Genomic DNA, 18,869 nt, shown 5'->3' on the forward strand with positions numbered 1-18,869 from the left:
CCAAAGATTTTAGACTGTTGTATTTTCATTTTCATTTGTCTCCATGTATTTTTTTATTTACTATTTGATTTCTTGGCTGCCTAGTAGCATTCATTGCTTAGCAGCATGTTGTTTAACCTCCATGTATTTGTGCTCTTTGCAGATTTTTGCTTGTGGTTGATTTCTAGTTTCATAGTATTGTGGTCAGAAAAGATGCATGGTAAGACTTAGATCTTTTTGAATTTGTTGAGACTTGTTTTGTGGCCTAATATGTGATCTATTCTGGAGAACGTTCCATGTGCACTTGAATGTGTATTCTGCTGTTTTAGGGTAGAATGTTCTGTATATATCTGTTAAATCCTTCTGGTCCATTCAAAGCCACTGTTTCCTAATTAGTCTTCTGTTTGGATGATCTGTCCATTGATGTGAGTGGGGTGATAAAGTCCTTTACTATTGTATTACTATCGATTAGTTCCTTTATGTTTGTTATTAACTGTTTTATATATTTGGGGACTCCCATGCTAGGTGCATAAATATTTATAATTATTATATCTTCTTGTTGGATTGTCCACTTTATGATTATATAGTGTCCTTCTTTGTCTCTTGTGACAATCTTTATTTTAAAGTCTTTTTTCTCTGTGGTGCCTGGGTGGCTGAGTCGGTTAAGTGTCCAACTCGGTTTTGGCTTAGGTCATGATCTCAGGGTTGTGAAATTGAGTCCTACATCAGGCTCTGTGCTGAGCATGGAGCCTACTTAAGGCTCTCACTCTCCCTCTCCCTTTCTTCACCCCTCAAAAAAATTTTTTTAATTAAAAATATATACATAAAGTCTATTTTGTCCAATATAAATACTGCTGCCCTGCCTTTCTTTTCATATCCATTTTCATGATAAATGCTTCTTCATGCCTTCACGTTCAAGCTGCCTGAGTTTTAGGTCTGAAATGAGTCTCTTGTAGGTAGCATATAGATGGATCTTGTTTTTTTAAATCTATTCTGTCACCCTATGTTTTTTGATTGTTTAGTCCATTTACATTCTAAGTATTGATAGGTATGTACTCATTACCATTTTGTTACTTGTTTTATGGTTGTTTTTATAGTTCTTCTCTGTTCCTTTCTTCCTTGCTCTTTTCTCTCACAATTAGTTAGCTTTCTTTAGTGATATACTTGGATTCCTTTCTCTGTATTTTTTGTGTATCTGTAACTGGTTTTTGATTTATGTTACCATTCGGTTTGTATGTAACATCTTCTGCACATAGCAGTATATATTAAGCTGATGGTCATGTAAGTTTCAACCCATTATTTACTCTTCTCCCCCCAACGTTTTAGGTATAAGATGTCACACTTTACATCTTTTTATCTTATAACTCCCTTGACTGAGTTTTACAGATATACTTATTTTTACAGCTTTTGAGCTTCCTACTTTTCTTACTCTTACTTATGGTCTTTCCTTCCCACTCAAAGAGTCCCCTTTAATATTTCTTGTAGGGTTTAGTGGTCATGAACTCCTTTAACTTCTATTTGTCTGGGAAACTCTTTATCTCTCCCTCTATTTTGAATGATAATCTTGCTGGGTAGAGTATTCTCGCAATTTTTTTTTTCCTTTCAGCACTTTGAATATATTGTGCCACTCTCTTCTGGCCTGCAAAGTTTCTGTTGAAAAATCAGCTGACAGCCTTATGCAGGGAGTGGGGGAAGTGTGCCTTTGTATGTAACTGTATTCTTCTCTCTTGCTTCTTTTTGAACATTCTCTTTTTATCACTACTTTTTGCCATTTTAATCACTGTCTTAGTGTCTTAGTGTAGACCTCCTTGGGTTGATTTTGTTCAGGGATTTTTTTTTTTTAAGATTTTATTTATTTGACAGAGAGAGATACAGTGAGAGAGGGAACGCAAGCAGGGGGAGTGGGCGAGGGAGAGTGAGAAGCAGGCTTCCCGCTGAGCAGGGAGCCCAATGTGGGGCTTGATCCCAGGACCCCGGGATCATGACCCGAGCTGAAGGGAGACGCTTAACGACTGAGCCACTCAGGTGCCCCTTGAGGGATCCTTCTGCCTCCTTGATCTGGATTTCTGTTTCCATCTCTGGATTCAGGAAGTTTTCAGCTATTATTTCTTCAAATAAATTTTCAGCACCCACCCTTTTCTCTCTCTTCTCCTTCTGAGATCACTATAATGAGAATGTTATAATACTCTGGTGTCACTGAGTTCTCAGGCTAGTCTCATTTTGAATTTTTTTTTCCTCTCTCTCACCTGTTCAGATTGATTGCTTTCCATTGCTCTGTCCTCCAGGTCACTGATCCATTCTTCTGCTTCCACTAGTCTACTATCTATTCCATCTAATGTATATTTATTTTCATTTACTGAGTTCTTTATCTCTGACTCTTTTTTATGTTTTCTATCTCTTTGTTAAAGGTCTCATTGATGTCTTCCACTCTTTCCTCAAGTCCAGTGAGTATCTTTATAATCATTACTTCAAGCTCTCTATCTGACATATTACTTATCTCTGTTTTGCTTAGGTCTCTTGCTGTGATTTTGTCCTGTTCTTTCATTTGGGACATATTCCTCTATCGCTGCATTTGTCTAAATCTCCGTGTCCGTTTCTGTGTGTTAGAAAAGTCAGCTACAACTCCTATACTTGAAAGTAATGGCTTTATGAAAAAGAGGTCCTCTAGTGTCCTGCAGTGTAGTGTTCCCTGTTCACCAGAAACTGGTGCTTCAGGGGTGTCCCCTTTGTGTGTTGCTGCACACTGCTGTTGTGTCTTGGCCACTTTTTCCATCAGTCCAGTCATCTGCAGTGGCTTTCTTTGCCTATTGTGGGCAGTGTTTTGTCCCTGTGGTGTTAATGGGCCAGTCTGGGACTTGAGTTAAGTTAAACCAGGCATCTGCCAGAGATGCAGTAGTACCAAAATGCAGGGTAGTTTCCCTGTGTTGTCTCTGGAGAAACTTTCATTGGTGGGTGCAGCCTGCAGTCAGACCAGTTGTCTGCCCCAGCCCACTGCTGGGGGCACAGTCAGACTAGTGTGGTTATCTTCCTTCTACCTGAGACAGGAGTCATTTTGGAGTAGTGCCAGCTTCTGTCAGGGCTGCTTGCACACTGCCAGACTTGTGTCACTGCTTTGGATGGGCTCTGGCCAAGAGTGTATTGGACGGGGTGGATCTGCAAAGTGCACAGGGGCAGGACATGCAGTGTTAGGAACGTTTGAATGCTCTTTTTAGTTTGCTTGTTTGTTTGTTTGTTTGTTTTTGCCTCTCAGAGCCTGCTGATTTCTAAAGTTTTAAGTTGTAAGTCCCATTGGTTGTGTGAACTCATAAAATTTAGATCCTTTGGTCTTCAAAGCCAAATGTTATATGGATTCATCTTCCCCATGTGGGCTCCCTGGTGTGAGGGTCTATTTCTCTCTCCTCTCTACACCCCTGGTGTCCCTCCCTCCAGCATAGAACCCCATTGTCTGTTTAGTTCCCGACTATGTCTCTGCCCTTCCTATCCTCTTCAGTGTGACTTCTCTACATTTAGTTGTGGAGTTTGTTCTGCCAGTCTTTGGGTCATATTCTGGGTTATTTACACTGATGTGAGTGTTATCTAGTTGTATCCATAGGACAAAGAGGGCGTTGGGTTTTCCTACTCTGCCAAGGTTGTTTTTTTTCTGCAGGCATCTTTACTTGACTTGTATATGTCCATCTTTTTCCTGTCTTTACATGGTCTTTCCTCTGAGTGAATCTGTGTGCTCATTTCCACTTCTTATAAGGACAAGAGCTGTATTAGAGTAGGTCCACCCATGTAACCTCCTTTTATCTTTTTTCCCATGTGACCTCATTTTAACTTAATTACTTTATTTATTTTATTTTTTTTAAAGATTTTATTTATTTGACAGAGAGACACAGCAAGAGAGGGAACACAAGTGGGGGAGGGGTAGAGGGAGAAGCAGGCTCCACTGCGGAGCAGGGAGCCCAATGCGGGGCTCGATCCCAGGACCCTGGGATCATGACCTGAGCTGAAGGCAGACGCTTAATGACAGAGCCACCCAGGCGCCCCTCTTAATTACTTCTTTAAAGACCCTATCTCCAAATACAGTCACATTCTGAGATACTGGGGGTTAGGATGTCAACATACGAATTTTGGGGAGATACAATTCAGCCCATAACAACTTCTTATTGCATTACATCAAAAGGCACATAATGGCAAGTTCACAAGATCTCTCCATTGTAAGGATGCATATTTTGCTTTGTAATTAGTAAATCATCTGTGGGATGAAAACTTGAATATCTTGTGATTATCCAGTTCCATCCATCCTTTCATCCATTCATTTTACCATCATCCATTCATGATTCTTCCCTAAATTATTATTTGAAAGATTCACAGTAATGTTTTCTAATTTCATCATTCTTCTGCATTTATTATAGCTGCCATTCTTTTGTAAAGATAGACCTTTAGTCTTACTGTACTCGATTTCAGTGTTTATATAACCACCAGAGACTATAACTGCTTAAAAACCTTTAATCCTATCCTCTGCCATGAGGATTAAGAACAAATTCCTTTACATGGCCTCTATAGGACTTCAGCCATTTCTATCCTTATCATAATTTTACCCCCTCTTTGCTGGTTTACTTCTACTCCCTCCTTCAGGATTCAGCTGTCACTTCCTCCCTGGCTTCCACCACCAAAATCATAAGAGCCCCTCCATTACCCTATACTTTCACTATCAAAGCATAATTTATACTATTTTTTTTATTTTTTTTAAAGATTTTTATTTATTTATTTATTTGAGACAGAATGAGAGAGAGAGAGCACATGAGGGGGGGAGGGTCAGAGGGAGAAGCAGACTCCCTGCCAAGCAGGGAGCCCGATGCGGGACTCAATCCAGGGACTCCTGGATCATGACCTGAGCCAAAGGCAGTCGCTCAACCAACTGAGCCACCCAGGCGCCCTTAAAGATTTTATTTATTTATTTTTTTGAGAGAGAGAGAGAGAGAGAGAGAGAGAATGAGCCAGGTGAGGGGCAGGGAAGCATGCTCCCGGCTGAGCAGGGAGCCTGACGTGGGACTCGATCCCAGGACCCTGGGATCATGACCTGAGCCGAAGGCAGACGCTTAACCAACTGAGGCACCCAGGCGCCCACTATACTATTTTGTAATTCATGGTTAATTGTCCCCCTGACAGAAATTAAGCCCTCAGAGGAAAGGAATCACATCAGACTTGTTCATTCTTATATCTCCCACCACTTCTTGTAGTCCTTGGCACAGCACAGGCACACAATAATAATTAAACAAATTAATAGGAGTTACATACTCTACTGAATCCATTATGTACTCTAATTAATTATTGCTTTACTGAATTTATGAGGGTAATTTTAATTAAAAGTGATTTTTCACATAATTTGCTTACTGGGAGTCCAACTCCTAAATGAGGTGAATTTCACTTTAAAAATCATAAATATTTACTTGCTATTAGCTATATGCCAGGCCCTGCCCTAAACATGAATTGTTTCAAATTTAATTCACAGAAACCCATTAGTGTGAGTACTATTTTCTCTCCTTTACAGATGAGGAAATTGAAAGAATATCACACTACTAATCAACAGAAGAGATGGGATCAGGTGTCTTTAATTTCATAATGACTTTGTAATTTTGAAATTGTTTTCTTATGAAGAATTCACTGTACTCTTTATAGGTGACTATAAATATATCATCCATGATTATTTATTGAAGCCTATGTCTTTGGTTCAGTAATGCTTCGACTTTCAAGAATACAGACATATATAATGAAAAGCATTTATAATATTATCAAATAACTACGTAGGAAGAGTCCACAGACAACATATATTGCCCAAAAATGTAAAATGTGAAAATGGAATTAATCCCCAGAATTGTGTTTTTATTAAGTCTAAGTAGATCTGGCAGTAAGAATTTTAAATTATGTTAAGTATTTGTGGAATTTGAAATTGCTGAAGGAAAAGAATAACTTACTTTATTTTTATTTAATTTTAATTTTATTTTATTTTTAAAGATTTTATTTATTTGACAGAGAGAGCACAAGCAGAAGGAGAGAGAGGGAGAAGCAGGCTCCCTGCTAAGCGAGGAGCCTGATGTGGGACTCGATCCCAGGACCCTGGGATCATGACCCGGGCCGAAGGCAGCCGCGCAACCGACTGAGCCACCCAGGCGTCCCAAGAATAACTTACTTTATTTTTTAAAGTCTTTGTAAAGACCAATTCAAGAAGAAAAAATTTATATAAAGAACTGATTATAGGGGTGCCTGGGTGGCTCAGTTGTTAAGTGTCTGCCTTTGGCTCAGGTCATGATCCCAAACTCCTGGGATGGAGTCCTGCATCAGGCTCCCTGTTCAGTGGGAAGCCTGCTTCTCCCTCTTCCTCTCCCAGTCCCCCTGCTTGTGTCTCTTGCTGTCTCTCTCTGTCTGTCAAATAAATAAATAAAATCTTAAGAAAAAATAATTGATTATAATGATACAATTTGAGTTAAATATATGGTGAAAAGTGATATTTGCAGAATGGCAGATGTAAAAGGATAACTTCAAGGCAAGCACTACTACTACAAAAAAAAATGAGATGCCACAAGTACAGATGTGGAAAGTTTGGACTGGATGTGTGACTTGAATGATTGAAAGTATCAAGCACCATCCTGACATTGTGGGTGTAGAAAATGACAAAATGATGACCACACAGTGTCATGAAGAAACTGTGTAAAGTCGTGTGTGTTTGTGAACTCAAGTTTCTAGTTGAGAGTATCCTGACAATTGTAAGACATAAATAATGAGAAAAAGAAAAAGAGAAAAAAATTAGGATGAAAAATCAAATAACGAAAAGATACAACATAATATTTTCTCTTTAATGGGAAGTTATTGAAAGTCAAGCATTATTTTTTTATGAAAGTAATTTTAAGATTTAATAAAACTCTATAGTAGATTTGAGAATAAAAAATTTCTGCCCGAACTACTACAGAAATAACTTTACTTCATGTTTGACTTTTATAGCAGGATCATAGAGTCTTTCTTTTAATTCCAAAAATACTTTTTTTTAAGATTTTGTTTATTTATTTGAGAGAGAGAATGAGAAACAGAGAGTATGAGATGGAGGAGGGTCAGAGGGAGAAGCAGACTCCCCGCTGAGCAGGGAGCCTGACGTGGGACTCGATCCCAGAACTCCAGAATCATGACCTGAGCTGAAGGCAGTCGCTTAACCAACTGAGCCACCCAGTCGCCCCCCAAAAATACTTTTTAAAATTAATATTTGAAGGTTTAATCAGTTTTCCACAAGCCATTCTTTTTTTTTATATACAAATTTTTATTTAAATTCTAGTTAGTTAACATGTAGTGTATTATTGGTTTCAGGAGTAGAATTTAGTGATTCGTTGCTTACGTATAACACTCAGTGCTCATCCAAACAAGTGCCCTCTTTAATACTCATCACCCATTTAGCCCATCACCTACCCCCTCCCTCCATCAACCTTCAGTTTATTTATCATTAAAAGTCTCTTATGGTTTGCCTCCCTCTCTTTCTCTTTTTTTCCTTTCACATATGTCCATCTGTTTTGTTTCCTAAATTCCACATATGTGTGAAATCATATGGCATTTGTTTTTCTCTGACTGACTTATTTCACTTAGCATAATACACTCCAGCTCTATCCACATTGCTGCAAATGGCAAGATTTCATTCTTTCTGATGGCTGAGTAATATTCTATTTTATATATCTATGTGTGTATATATACATATAACACACACACACACACACACGCATATATATGTATACATACACACACCACATTTTTTCTTAAGATTTTATTTATTTATTTGTCAGAGAGACAGCACACAAGCAGGGGGAGTGGCAGGCAGAGGGAGGAGCAGGGTCCCCACTGAGCAAGGAGCCTGATGCAGGACTTGATCCCAGGACCCTGGGATCATGACCTGAGCCAAAGGCAGATGCTTAACTCACTGAACCACCCAGGCATCCCTATACCACATCTTCTTTATTCATTCATCAGTCGATGGACACTTGGGCTCTTTCCCTAGTTTGCCTATTGTTGATAAAGGCATTATGTGTTTTATCTAGAATTTAAATCCCATCTTTTTCTAAGAAAGCAATTATGGTAGTTATCAACATATAGCAGGTAATTATCAAAGGGTGAAGCATACTCAATATTTTTAATCCCCTAAATTGGTTAATAAGGGTTTCAGCATAATAAAGGCCATATATGAAAAACCCACAGTTAATATCACCCTCAATGGGTTAAAACTGAGAGCTTTTCCTCTACAGTAAGGAACAAGAAAGGGATGTCCACTCTCACCATTGTTATTTAACATAGTACTGGAAGTCCTAGCCACAGCAATTAGACAACAAAAAGAAATAAAAGGCATCCAAATCAGTAAGAAAGAAGTAAAACTTTTACTGTTTGCAAATGACATGATACTCTATGTAGAAAACCTGAAAGACTCCACCAAAAACAAAACAAAACAAAACAAAACAAAAAACTGCTAGAACTGATAAACAAATTCAGTAAAGTCACAGGATATAAAACCGATGTACAGAAATCTGTTGTATTTCTATATACCAATAATGAAGCAGCAGAGAAATTAAGGAATGAATCCCATTTACAATTGCACCCAAAACAATAAGATACCCAGGAATAAACCAAACCAAAGAGATAAAAGACCTGTGCTCTGAAAACTATAAAATAAAGCATTGATGAAAGAAACTGAAGATGACACAAAGAAATGGAAAAACATTCCATGCTCATGGATTGGAAGAACAAATATTGTTAAAATGTCTATATTATCCAAAGCAATCTACACATTAAGTGTAATCCCTATCAAAATACTTACAGATTTTTTACAGAGCTAGAACAAACAATCCTAAAATTTGTACGGAACCACAAAGGACCCTGAATAGCCAAAGCAGTCTTGAAAGAAAAAAAAAACAGTAAAGCTGGAAGCATCACAATTTCAGACTTCAAGTTACATTACAAAGCTGTAGTGATCAAGACAGTATGGTACCCTCACAAAAATAGACACACAGATCAATAGAACAGAATAGAAAACCCAGAAATGGACCCACAACTATATGGTCAATTAATCTTCAACAAAGCAGGAAAGAACATCCAATGGGAAAAAGACAGTGTTTTTAACAAATGGTTGTGAAAACTGGACAGCAACATGCAGAAGAATGAAACTGGACCACTTTTTTCTTTTCTTCTTTTTTTTTTTTTAGATTTTATTTATTTATTTGACAGACAGAGACACAGCAAGAGAGGGAACACAAGCAGGGGGAGTGGGAGAGGGAGAAGCAGGCTTCCCGTGGAGCAGGGAGCTCGATGTGGGGCTCGATCCCAGGACCCTGGGACCCTGACCTGAGCCAAAGGCAGACGCCTAACAACTGAGCCACCCAGGTGCCGCTGGACCATTTTCTTATACTATACACAAAAATAAATTCAAAATTAATTAAAGACTGAATTGGAGACATGAAACCATTTAAATCCTAGAGGAGAACAAAGGTAGTAACCTCTTTGACATTGGCCCAGGAAATTCTTTCTAGATATGTCTCCTGAGGCAAGGGAAACAAAAGGAAAAATAAACTATTGGGACTTCATCAAAATAAAAAAAAATGTCTGCACAGGGAAGGAAACAATTAACAAAATTAAAAGGTAACCTTTGGAATAGGAGAAGATATTTGCAAATGATATATCTGATAAAGGGTTAGTATCCAAAGTATATAAAGAGCTTATAAACTCAGCACCCAAAAAATGAATAATTCAATTAAGAAATGGGCAAAAGACATGAATAGACATGTTCCCAAAGAAGACATACAGATGGCCAACAGATATATGGAAAGATGTTCAACGTCACTGATCATCAGGGAAATACAAATCAAAACTATAAAGAGATATCACCTCACATCTGTCAGAATGGCTAAAATAAAAAAAAACCACAAGTGTTGGCAAGGATGTGGAGAAAAAGGAACCCTCTTGCACTGTTGGTGGGATTGCAAATGGGTACAGTCACTCTGGAAAACAGTATGAAAGTTCCTTAAAAAGTTAAAAATAGAACTATCCTGCGATCCAGCAATTTCACTACTAGGTATCTACCCAAAGAATACAAAAGTACGAATTCAAGAGGATAGATGCACATGATGTTTATAGCAGCATTATTTACAATAGCCAAATTATGGAAGAGCCCAAATGTCCATCAACTGATGAATGAATAAAGAAGAGGTACACACACACATACACACACACACAAAGGAATATTACTCAGCCATAAACAAGAATAAAATCTTGCCATTTGCAACAACATGGATAGAGCTAGACAATATTATGCTAAGTGAAATAAGTCAGAGAAAGACAAATACCATATGATTTCACTCATATGTGGAATTTATGAAACAAATGAGCAAAGGGAAGAGAGAGAGAGAGGGAGAGAGAGAGGCAAACTGAGAAACAAACTTTTAACTATAGAGAACAAGCTGATGCTTACCAGAGGAGAGGTGGGTGGATGGGTTAAATAGGTGTTGGGGATTAAGGAGTACAATTGTCATGATGAGCATCAGGTATTGTATGGCAATGTTGAATCACTATATTGTACACCTGAAACTAATATTACACTTTATGTTTAACTAACTAGAATTTAAATAAAAACTAAAAAAAAAAGGCACATACAAGGATGGAATCATCATGAATTCCACCAGTTAGAAGGACTGAGGACCTCTTTGTCATAATTTTTCAATGTAAAAAAATAATTCCTCAATGTGAAGTTCACAGAGCCCTAGCAGTTCTATGAACCTCCTGAAATTATGTACAATCTATCACATGCAAATGCAGGTTTTGGAAGGCAGTCCATGGCTATTTATTTATTTGAGAGAGAGAGAGAGAGAGCACATACATGTGTGTGGAAGCATGAAGGGGGGCAGAAGGGGAGAGAGAGAGAGAATCTTGAGCAAGTTCCCCACACAGCACAGAGCCCCATGCAGGGCTTTCTCTCAAGACTTTTAGATCATGACCTGAGCCAAAATCAAGAGTCAGATGCTTAACCAACTGAGCCAACCACGTGCCCCTCCATGAATTTTTAATTTTATTTATTTTCTTTTTAAAGATTTTATTTATTTACTTGAGAGAGAGAGAGAGAGTGAGAGGGAGAAGGAGACTCCTTGCTGAGCAGAGAGCTCGATGTGGGACTCGATCCCAGGCCTCTGGGATCATGACCTGAGCCGAAGGCAGACACTTAAACAACTGAGCCACCCAGGTGCCCCCTCCATGACTTTTTAAAGAACAGATTCTCAAAAGAGTTTCATGACCATCCCCTCTACCTCACCTCATTAAGAATTATTACTCTGGGAAAAGAAGTATTTGCTTACAAACTTGTAATATTTGTCTTAGTCTTGTTACCAAGGAAGGAAATCTACTTAGTTTTATGACTTGGTATCTTGTCTTTTCCATTTCATATTTGTGTGTGGGAGGTAAGATTACACAAGTTTCCATTACCAATTAGGTGTGATTTACATTCTTAAGGTATCAAGTTAAGAAGGGATCCAGGTTTGCAAATCCCATTTTTAATCTCTGTTGCTGTTTATTATTTTGTTTGGTTTCTTATTTGATTCCCAAATTTGGAATGGTTTCTGTTTCCTTGAATTGCTTCATGGTTTTATTTTGGTAAATATAAAGCAAAAGGAAATAAAAATAAAATTTCCACGAAGTCTTTCCTTCTATATAATGAAGAAATTTGAGGCTTCTATAAAACATTTTCACTGGGCCTATTTCAAAACTAACAAGTAATTAACAAGATTTTGGCAGCTGTATTAGTCAGGGGCTTATGGAGAAACAGAACTGGTAGAATATATATATAATAAGTATACAGAAAGAGATTTATTATGAGGGATTGGCTTACTCAACTTGAGAGACTAAGAAGTCCCTCTACAAGCTAGAGATCCAGGAAAGCTGGTGATGTACCTCCAGTCCAAATTCCAAGTCCAAAGGCCTGAGAACAAGGTCAAAGGCAAGAGAAGATGGATGTCCCAGGTCAAGCGGAGAGAGTGACTGTGCCCTTCTTCTACCTTTTTCTTCTACTCAGGCCCTTAAAGAATTAGGTGCTGTCCACCCACATTTGTGAGGGCAATCTTCTTTAGTCAGTCTACCAATTCAAATGCTGAACTCTTCCAAAAACACTCTCAGAGACATACTTAGAAATGTGTTTTACCAGCTAAATGGGCATCCGTTTGTCCAGTCAAATCAATACATAAAACTAACCATCACAGCAGCTGTACATAAAGACTTATTTTAACTTAAAAGGTGAATTCTATCCCCATAGGGAAACTTGAAGCAATCATTTATTTCTGAAATCTTAGTTACCACATTTGAGTAGTCCTGCTGACAAAATTCTACTTCATAGTCTGTTATTCTAGGAACTTTATCTTAATTACCACATTGAATCACCTTATCCAAATTAGAAATGATATGCTTTTTTGTGACTATATATTCCTAAAAGGAGGTGACTTTAATTTCATTTCTACTACTGAGAAAGAGAAATTAGATACTATTGTGGGAAATAATTCTTTTGGCAAGGAAGGCAGAGAAAAAGTATGAGGACACACAAACTAAGTATTAAATGTTGATTTCTGGACTCAGCTACTCCAAACTTGAGGTGAACAGGAAACGAGTCTAAGATCTCCAGACAGTTTCTGAGTCTAGATATTTGGAGACAGGAAAATAAGTAACATTTTACTTCTAACTGGAAGAATCAGTATACTTAAGACAAAAATGTAGGAAAATATTTGGATATGTTCTAATTATTATCTATTATTGCATAACAAACTAACCCCCAAATTTACTGGTTTAAAATAATAGCCATTTTATCTTATGATTCTGTAGGTCAGAAATTTGGGCCAGACTTGCTGGGTGATTCCAATTTTACCATTTCTTTCTCACTTACTAGTTGAAATACTTTTATAAGGAAACATTTCCTTCATCTATTATTTTATTACTTAGTAGAACCCTTCAGAGTAAAGGCAACATAAAAGCTTGATTCTTTTCCCATATCTATCAGTTTTCATAACAATGAATTATCTTTTCCTTTCATTCTCCAAAACAACCAGGTTTTTAAAAATACCATAAAGAACTCATGGATTTAAACATAGTTGATGGCTTTCAAATAACTGGAATTCTTAATCTTATTCAAGTTCAAACTGCTCCATCTTTGGCCAGTAGTAGTAGCCTCTTCAAGTTGGTTCCTGAATCTTTTTGACATGATGTTAGTGGTCTTTGATAACTTTTTTTTGTTTTTGGTATGGGAAGATATTCCAGGCTCATCCTGTGCATTTCCTATCCTAGAATGGTATCTGTTCTTTTTCCAAGAAGTGTGTGTGTGTGTGTGTGTGTGTGTGTATCAAACCTCATAGGTTCCTAATGACATTTCTAATTCAAATAAAAGACCACTCTGCATTCTAGGACTTGCACTCTAATCTTTCTTTCTTTTTCTTTCCTCCTTTCTTTCCTTTCTTTCTTTCTTTTTCTTTCTTTCTTTCTTTCTTTCTTTCTTTCTTTCTTTCTTTCTTTCTTTTTCTTTCTTCTTTCTTTTTCTCTCTTTTTTTTTTTAACATTTTATTTATTTGAGAGAGTGAGAAAGAGATCACAAGCAGGGGGAAAAGGTAGAGGGAGAAGCAAACTCCTCACTGAGCAGGGAGCCCGAAGCAGGACTCAATCCCAGGACCCTGAGATCATGACCTGAGCCAAGGGCAGATGCTTAACTGACTGAGCCATCCAGGTGCCCCACACACAAACCTCTTTCTATCACATCTGTATCTCCTTTCTTCTACTTGAAAATCCTGGCTTCCAAAGAGACATTTTATTCCAAAGGATAAAATGGAGTTATTTATTTGCTTTATTAAAAAAATGTACAGGGCGCCTGGGTGGCTCAGTTGGTTAAGCGACTGCCTTCGGCTCAGGTCATGATCCTGGAGTCCCGGGATCGAGTCCCGCATCGGGCTCCCTGCTCAGCAGGGAGTCTGCTTCTCCTGCTGACCCTCTTCCCTCTCGTGCTATCTCTCACTCTCTCTCTCTCAAATAAATAAATAAAATCTTTAAAAAAAAATGTACACACAAAAGTCTCAGAATAACAGTACTAATATACTTACTCCAATACAATTACTGAAAAATTAAAAAACTTTTTCATATGTTTCTAACATTCACTTCCAATTTTAAGAGGTATGCACTGACAGATCATATAACCACTACATGCTACTCTTTTCCTTTTAAACCTCTTATTGTCTTTGTTCTACAAATAACTATATAGCTAATGCTCAAAATCTGTCCTTTCATATTGTTAGTATAGACATTTTGGTTTTATGAAGTTCATTCTCTAATAAATTCTGTAGGAGTTCTCATGAGAATAATCCACAGAATTCTTGCATGATGTTAAAAGTCCATCTGTGCCTTTATATTTGAAAAGCACTTTTGCTCAATATAAAATCCTTGGATCACATTTTATTTCTTTGAGCCTCTTATGTACAATATTCCATTTTCTTTCAGCATAAAGACTTGCTGTTAAAACTGTGATGAGAATATAATTTTCTTTCCCTTATAGCTCACTTGCTTATTTTTGTCTAAATGTTCAAGGAATTAAAAAAAAATTAAGTCTAAATTTTACTAGAATAGGCCTTGGTGTTAGCCATCTCGGTTGATATTCTCAGGTAAATGATGTGCTCTTCCAATATATGGCTTCAAATCTTTGATATTTTCAGAAAATGTTTTTTGAATTACAGTTTTTAGTTATTTCTTCCACACTTTTGCTTTGTTTTGGTTTTCTTCTGTAATGATTCCTATTATAATTATGTTGGATCTTCTTTGCTTATCTTCAATATTTATTATTTTCTCTTGAAATCTATTTACCTTCCTATTTTTGTGCTTTATTTTCCCCTATTCACCCTTTCTCTTTAGGCATTATGTGTTATGTTTATTTAACTACATGTTACATCTAGTTTATTTATTTATTTATTTATTTATTTTTTTTTTTTAAAGATTTTATTTATTTATTTGAGAGAGAGAATGAGATAGAGAGAGAGAGCATGAGATGGGGGAGGGTCCAAGGGAGAAGCAGACACCCTGCTGAGCAGGGAGCCCGATGCGGGACTCGATCCCGGGACTCCAGGATCATGACCTGAGCCGAAGGCAGTCGCTTAACCAACTGAGCCACCCAGGCGCCCATGTTACATCTAGTTTAATCTTCACCTCTAAGATGATTTTTTTCTTTTACTTTTCTTCCCTTCTTGAGTTGTATCACCTCTTTCCTGAGTTTTTTTTTTTTAACTTTGATTTAAGGGGTGCCTGGCTGACTCAGTTGGTGGAGCATTCTCCACCAAAAGAGCATGCGACTCTTGATCTCATGATTTTAAGCCTGACGTTGGCTGTAGAGCTTACATAAAAAAGTAAAACAAAAAAAAATTTTTTTTTAATATTCTGGTTTATGTTGTTCTTCCATGATGTAATATTCAGCTTCTTTTAAAATATATTTGTGGTTATCTGTATGCTTAGGCATCTTATGTAGTTATTAATACCATCCATTCACTCAACACATATTTATTGAGCCATGTACTATGTGCAGACAGGCATTGTAGCCCAAAGTTGAACAACCCTAGCCAAGCAAGATTGTTTTATGTAACTAACATTTTGTGGTTGTTATGCAACAAAATGTTGATGAATACACCATACTTATAATTGTTAAGTCTTAACTTTATTTAGTCTCAACAGAACACTTCTATACCATGAATTCTGCATTTTTTTAAAGATTTTATTTATTTATTTATTTATTTGAGAAAGAGAATGAGAGAGAGAGAGAGCATGAGAGGGAGGAGGGTCAGAGGGAGAAGCAGACTCCCCACCGAGCAGGGAGCCCGATGTGGGACTCGATCCCGGGACTCCAGTATCACCACCTGAGCCGAAGGCAGTCGCTTAACCAACTGAGCCACCCAGGTGCCCTGAATTCTGCATTCTTGACCCTGCCACCTAGATTTATGTTTTTAGGAACGGTTTAACAGAGATATATTTTCAAGGAATTAAAAGTTTGCAAATTTTTTATCCATAAATGAATAACATATACATAATCTAAAAAATTACTGAGTCACAATCTTTTCCCTACAGATCTCTGTAATTGTTTCATCATTACCTCCTGGCATTTAGTGTATTGAACAAGTTTTTTGTGTGTTTTTCTTAAATATTTTATGTATTTATTTGACAGAGAGAGAGAGAACAAGCATAAGCAGGTTGAGTGGCAGAGGGAGAGGAAGAAGCAGGCTCCCCACCGAGTTGGGAGCCCAACACAGGGCTTGATCCCATGACCCTGGGATCATGATCTGAGCTGAAGACACTTAACCAACTGAGCCACCCAGGCATCCCTACTGAACAAGTTTTTGACTGATTTTTTTTGTCCCTTTGTAGACTGTATATTTTTTCTGAAAAAAAAAATTGTAATAACATGCTTTAAATTCTTGAAATTAAAAAAAAATTCTTTAGAACATTTTTAGTGTCTACTTTTCTTTAATTGCTTTTGTCTTGAATCCCATGAACATTTTCATTTGCAGACTAATGAGAGTTCATGAACATTTTCTATTATCTATTTTCATTACTTATTTTGCTCATTTTGTGTGTATTCTGTTCTTTGATTATATTAATTCATCAAAGTTTGCTTCTCAGTCCTCTGAATCCTATATTTATCATTTCTTTAAATCTCATTGGTTTTACCTCTTCATCATTTTCCTCTTCATTCTAGGGGGAGTGGTGGTTTTCAAATTTTCTTCCTTATCAATTAAATGTTTATAGTCACTTTTTAAAAAATGGTAGGTTTATTGAGTTATAACTTATAAACAGTAAGATTAAGCCTTTTTAAGTCTATAGTTGAGGATAAGATTTGATAAATATATTTAGTCACCACTATAATCAGTGCACTCTGGGCAAGAGTAGAGTGAGATAAGCAAGACACCAAGGATTGAATTTTGGAAAATGATCATATTTAGGGTCAGAAGGAAGAAAAATCAGAGGACTAGTTTTTAGCCCCAATTCCTGCTATCATTCCAGAAGATTTTAGGTTCATATAGAGAATCCTTCCACCCTTTTGCCCTGTTATGTGCTGAATTGTGCTCCCCCAAATTCATATGTTGAAGTCCTAACCCCCAGTATCTCAGAATGTGACTACCCTTGGAAATCGGGCCTTTAGAGATGTAATTAAGTTAAAATGTGGTCATTTTAAGTTGTGAAATTTCGTCACAAGTACAGGGGAAGATTACATAAAGACCCAGGGAGAAGATGGCCAAGGAGAGATGCTTGAAGCAGATCCTTCCCTCATGGTCCTCAGAAGCCAACCCTACCAACATCTTGATATCAGACTTCCAGCCTTCAGAGCTATGAGAAAATTAAATTTCTGTTTTGTAAGCCATCCAATCTGCGGTACTTTGTTATGGCAGTCTGTATACTTTGTTATACACTCCCTTAACCTTTTGATCCACAATTAAACAAAATCCCAATCATAGAAAATTCCAATTCTCCCACGTCAATGAATGCTACAGAACCATCCCACCCTTAGAGCTGGGCAAGAGTGGTTCCTGTACTGCACGTATGGCTTTACAGAACAATTTGGCCCTTTTCCTGCTATACCGAACCCCAAAGAGTAAGGAATCTGTGGGGCCAAAAAGACAGGTTCACTCAGAACCTATGTCTTCAATTCTAGATAATGCTTTTGAGTAGCAGCTGGTCTTTGAAATCTCTGCTCACATAGCTCCAAAAAGGCTAAGAGTGTCTTTCCCCCAGGTCCTTTGTGCTAAGGGCCAATAGTGCTTCCAGTATCTAAATCCTAGACCCAACATGTAGTAACAAAGCTCCTAGGCCTAAGAGGTGGCTTAGCAGTGGAGTGGAAGTAGGCTTGCAAATAAAATACAGTATACCTTGTTAAATTTATATTTCAAACAGACAACAAATAAGTTTTTAGTACAAGCAAGTTCTGAATATTGCATGGTACATACTTATATTAGAAAGGTATTGTTTATATAAAATCCAAATTAAACAAAACAACCTTTTTTTTTTTTAAACAATGTAGGAACTCTAGGTGGGGTCAGAGTTGGGCATTTGAGCTGGGTGTCCATATGCATGAGCACAAGGCCACTAATAGTATCAAACTGAGCGGGAGGACATTATACAGGGAAGGCAAGATACATGCGCCAATCAATTCTCCTTGAAACATCCATTCTGTCCAACACTGGAGTTATACATTCAACCTGGCTTTCTAGGTCATTTTCAAAATAGGACAATAAAACATAATTTATTTTTACATTTTGTTAACTGTATTTATGTTTAAATATTGAGACATATGATGTTTGGGTCTCTATTTTCACTCTTGCCCCAGCTGTGCAAATGTCAAGGGGTTAATACTGTGTTGCAGAAAATTGCCTTAAGAGGTCAACGGTATCATCAACCACATTTAAAAGATGAGGAAACTAAGGCATAGAGAAGTTAAAAATAATTTGCCCAAAGTCATTCAGCTAGCGGAATCCATTTTCAATGTGAGATCTGTCTGAATATAAAGGAAATACTCTTTTCTAAAATGACATGTCCTGAATGGTGACTATAGTTAATACTGTATTGCATATTTGAAAGTTACTGCAGATCTTATAGCAAATATTCTTCACCAAAAGTAATTTACTATGTCTAAGTTGATATATCCTTTGATTCCATCAGTTTACATAGATCCATAAAGCTGGTGCATTTCATGGGATATCAAAAATAAGTATAACAAAATCACAATTGTTCAGGCTTTGATCCTGAATTTTATGGGTCTAGACACTCAATTCTGTAAGTGTGCCTGCATTTGATAAAACTGTGGATTCATGTTATAATTATACACTTCAAAACAC

This window comes from Callorhinus ursinus, unplaced genomic scaffold (genome assembly GCF_003265705.2).
Source record: "Callorhinus ursinus isolate GAN/ISIS: 27379988/994484 unplaced genomic scaffold, GSC_fseal_2.0 scaffold4, whole genome shotgun sequence".
Taxonomy (NCBI): Eukaryota; Metazoa; Chordata; class Mammalia; order Carnivora; family Otariidae; genus Callorhinus; species Callorhinus ursinus.